Source organism: Lagenorhynchus albirostris, chromosome X, assembly GCF_949774975.1.
Source record: "Lagenorhynchus albirostris chromosome X, mLagAlb1.1, whole genome shotgun sequence".
In the NCBI taxonomy this organism is placed as follows: Eukaryota; Metazoa; Chordata; class Mammalia; order Artiodactyla; family Delphinidae; genus Lagenorhynchus; species Lagenorhynchus albirostris.
Genome location: NC_083116.1, coordinates 7,536,154 through 7,540,944, shown reverse-complemented (window position 1 = coordinate 7,540,944; position 4,791 = coordinate 7,536,154). Strand labels below are relative to the sequence as shown.

General features: G+C 39.4%; 1 non-coding gene across 1 annotated transcript; it reads right to left on the bottom strand.

Annotated features, from left to right (window-relative positions):
• Nucleotides 1-982: 982 nt before the first annotated feature.
• On the bottom strand, nucleotides 983-1,055 carry TRNAG-UCC (transfer RNA glycine (anticodon UCC)). Its single transcript has one exon. It is a non-coding gene; the product is annotated as a tRNA-Gly (tRNA).
• Nucleotides 1,056-4,791: the final 3,736 nt, after the last annotated feature.

The following is a 4,791-nucleotide window of genomic DNA, read 5'->3' as shown; positions in this document are numbered from 1 at the left end:
AGTAGGGGCCCACATTCTGCATTTCTAACAAGTTCCCCAGTAATGACAATGCTGCTGGTACATGGATCACACTTTGAGTAGCGAGGCTCTCACTGAGCCTTGCTATCCAATGAAACTTTCTGCCAAGATGGAAATGATGCACTGCCCACCATGGTAGCCATTAGCCACGTGTGGCTACTGAGCACTTGAAATGTGGCTAGTGTGACTAAGAAACTGAATTTTTAATTTTATTTCATTTTCTTTTTTGGCTGCACCACGCGGCAGGCATGCAGGATCTTAGTTCCCCAACCAGGGATTGAACCCCCTGCAGTGGAAGCTCAGAGTCCTAACCACTGGACCACCAGGGAATTCCCCATTTTCATTAATTTAAATTTAGATAGTCATGTGTGGCTAGTGGCTACTGTATTAGACAATGCAGCTCTAAAGTAGGGACCAGCCAGCAAACTTTTTCTGTAAAGGGCCAAAGAGTAAATGTTTTTGGCTTTGTGGGCCATATGGACTTTGTCACAAGCACTCAACTCTGCCATTGTAAAGTGGAAAAACAAAACAAAACACATAGACAATACATAAAAGAATGGGCATGGCTGTATTCTCCTAAAACCTTATTGGTCAAAGTAAGTGGTAGGATGGATTTGGCCTGTAGGCTGTGGTTTGCAGACCTCTGCTTTAGAGTATAATTTGCTGATGTTAAAAGAAAGATTTAAAAAAGAACCTGAAGCATATTCCCGAGACTACAATAATGCCTTTCTTTATATTTAAACCTGAACTGAATAAAACCTTAGCTTTACTTTTAATCCATAAAAATTCCATAAGCAAATTGTCTTTTAAAAATTGAAACCTAATGTTCTATGTTATTGTAGAAAATTATTGCCCATGAATGCTTATTACTGTTAGTTGTCTATTGGATAACTGTTCTATATTTATTTATTTTAAGTTTATTTATTTATTTTTTGGCTACACTGCACAGCATGCCGGATCTTAGTTCCCTAACCAGGGATTGAACCTGGGCCCCCTGCAGGGGAAGCGCAGAGTCCTAACCACTGGACCATCAGGGAATTCCCTGGATAGCTGTTCTATACACACACATGTGTGCACACGTGTGCACACGCACGCACGCACACACACACACGCACACACACTGTTTGTATGTTTTTTGGTCTTGAAATCTTTACTGCACTGCCATTTGGACAATGTAAGCAGGTCCGGTGTGCTAGTATGCTGTTAAATACTTTTGAAATACTAACCTCTCAACTCAATAGTTGTGGCAATGGCCACAAAAGTATAAAGTATAAAGTATATGTATACTCTATCAACACACAAAAAATTCTGTGTAGTCAGTCCCTGTTAATCTAACTGCATTTCTTTTTTGTTGGTTTTCACAATAGCTGCCTAAACTAATATTTTATATGTGTTTTACTAAGTTGGCAACATTTTTTCAGTTATGCCATCCATCTTTCATGATGAATGACATTCTGGGGCACTGTTAGTTTGCATCATTAACCATTAGAAACAGTAAGGAGTTAGAGGGTAATCTCTCATTGTGCTAAGCACAAAATGTTTTTCTCTAAATGAGCAATCTAAAGATAATCACATATTATAGATACAAACAATTTCACATCTCTGATGAACACAGTCTGTGTTCACAGCTCATTATTGTACCAGTTGAATAAGCCATCACACTGAAATGGCTGCCAATGAAGACGACAAAGAGTAATGGGACACCAGTCAGAAGTCAGGCCTCTAGTCTAGTAAGGAACAGTTGAGAACTCTGGCATCACCAAAATATCTTTGACCCAGGAGTGTGCTGGGTTTTCAAGTGGTGAGGTCCTCCAAAGGAATTGACGTTATCTACCCATCACCTCCAAAGGCAGTTCAAATCACTGTTTCCAAAGAGAGTGCAGTGAATTTGCGTTAATTTGGGGCTGATATTGATATCTGAGGTACACTCATTCTGGTGGAAGTGACAAGGTAGCAGGCACCTGGGCAAAGGAGATACTGGTAGTCTGGCAGGTTACTGTGTCATGGTTAACCTGGCGGGGGAAGGGTAGAAAGTTGTGGAGCAGCAACTAAGTTGGTGATTGGTTAGTGAGGACCAAGGGAAGGGGAAAGGCGCCTTCTTCTAAGAGCCGAAGCCTTGTAAGCTATGGCTCCAAATTTTTCTTGTGATGAAGTTAAGCAGATATCATTAGAGACTAGGCAGGTAATGTGGGGCATAGGGTAAAGACTATATTGGTATTTGTGTCTCTAATCCTAGGCATCTTAGATCCTAACTTTAGGGCACATAACTACTCTTGTTGCCAGTTACTTGGGGCAATGAGTCAATATCTAACCAGGGTAGAGGTAAGGCAATAAAGCAAAAGAATGTAGGTTTCAAAAACAAGGACAAGACCTTTTGGGGACCTATGTTGCAAGTTCTTGCACCCCCTTTAAAGTTTAAAACAAATATCTTCTCATTGGTAGCATTCTCTAACCCTCCTTCTGTTTGCCTTCCTCCTGTCTCTGCTCCCCCATACACTTTGTATGCACCTCTACTATCACATCACAGTACCAATGCCGCCTCACCATTGAGTTTATGTATTTTTCTCCCCCATTTGACTGTGAACTTCTTGAGGCTAAGGACTGTCAGGTCCCTCTCTGTATCCTCAGTGCCTAGTACTCAGTATCTGACTGAGTTAGGTACCAATAAAGAGAAAAAGAAGTTTAAATTAACTATCCAAAGCCAAATGATACTTTTCAAAAATAATTTTATTATAGAAGTCACCAATTTAATTGAAGAACATTTTCAAAATGCACTAAGTTAAAAGGAATACAATATTTTTTACAAATCTGCAATTATATTCAAGACAGAGTATTTATGCTTAGTTTTCTACTTACATATCATGAGCATTTCATTCTTTTATATCTCTACAGAATGTTTTTTTGAACTGCTCCCATAGAGTTATTGGGAGTTACCAAGCATTCCATTTGGTCCTCTGCATTTCTCATCCCCTCTGTAGTTAGATAGGACTATGTGACTAATTCTGGCCAATGGGCATAAGCATAAAGGACAAAAATGAGGAATAAACTTCTGGGCCAAAGTGTGGAAGAGCTGGTATGTGCCATCCACCAGTTTATTTCTTTTTCTGCTAAGTGATGGGTGACATTGTGTGCTGGATTTTCTATCAGCCTTTGTCTCACAATGGCTGTGTGGAGACCCCTGCCACTTCATGTTGGACAGGCAGCACAAGTGAGAAATTGGTCTTTATTTTGGTAAGCCACTGGGATTTCTAGGTTAATTTGTTGTGGTAGAATAACCTATCCTATCCTCACTACATAGGTACATAGAATATTATTATACGGGTATACCATGATTTGACAGTTCACTATTGTATGTATTTCAACTGTTTCTGTTATTCTGCTAGTATAAACAGTGCTGTGATGCATGTCATTATATGTAAGTCTTTGTGGAAATTCATGGTAATTTTCTTAAGATAAATTGCCAGAAAGGAAATAACTGGGTAAAAGAATTTGGCGATTTTTAAGGCTTGAATATATCTTACAAAATTTCCCCCCAGAAAGATAATGCCAATGAATGGTCTCATTAGTAGTATATACATAAGTGCTTGTTTCACCATGCCTCACCAAATTGGGTATTAGTCTTCTTTTGAATACTTGTAAATGTGATAGGCGAAAAATTATTGGAGTCAAATCTGGTTTATTTTAATAACAAGATGACCTTAATATTGACGGATTTTTCACTGGAGCTGTCTCTTAGTGGGTCTTGGTTTCATGAGCCTAAGTTACTTGAGGATGGGGATGGAACCTATTTAGTAGATTCCAAAAGGACTCTTGGAAATGTATCAAGATGAATCTGGCAGTATAACCAGTGTCTCAGTGACTTATGTCAGGGCAACAATAGCAGAAATGAATCATTACTTTTTTTTCTGGAATTTTTTCTTTTGGTCTGTCCAGAGGTTTTATTCCTGAACTATGAGAAAAAAATAATATGGGATGGCTGATTTCCTGAAACACTTTACAAATTCTAAGACAGCTCATTGCTATAGCCTCTGCTCATAAAAAACTAAAAGATTTCTGAGTCCTCCAGTGAATTCCACCCCTCTGACTTAAGAAACAGTATACCTGGAAATAGTGGAGAATAAAAAAATGGATATACGCCCATTAAAAGAGTGAGGTCACAATTGAACTGTATCTTTTTTTTATGCAGAGCTCTTTTTAAAAATTTATTAATTTTATTTATTTTTTATTTTTGGCTGCGTTGGGTCTTCATTGCTGCGCACGGGCTTTCTCTAGTTGTGGTGAGCGGGGGCTACTCTTCGTTGTGGCGTGCGGGCTTTTCATTGCAGAGGCTTCTCTTGTTGCAGAGCACGGGCTCTAGGCTTGCAGGCTTCGGTAGCTGTGGCCTGCAGTCTCAGTAGTTGCAGCTCATGGGCTCTAGAGTGCAGGCTCAGTAGTTGTGGCACACAGGCTTAGTTGCTCCACGGCATGTGGGATCTTCCTGGACCAGGGCTCGAACCCGTGTCCCCTGCATTGGCAGGCAGATTCCTAACCACTGAGACATCAGGGAAGTCCCAAGATGAAATCTTTGTAAAAGAAAAAAGTAGTCAACAATCTTATAAATAGCTATGATAATTTTTTATTTTCAACGTTCTCAGGTTTTATTTATATATAGGTTTTGCTTATAAATAGGCATCATAGGAGGTGCCTTAAAACTTTGGGCCATTCATACAAGAGAATAAAGTTCATTTTTGAAGCAGGACAGTGTCTTGTGTCTCTGTGTAGATGTTTGTTTTG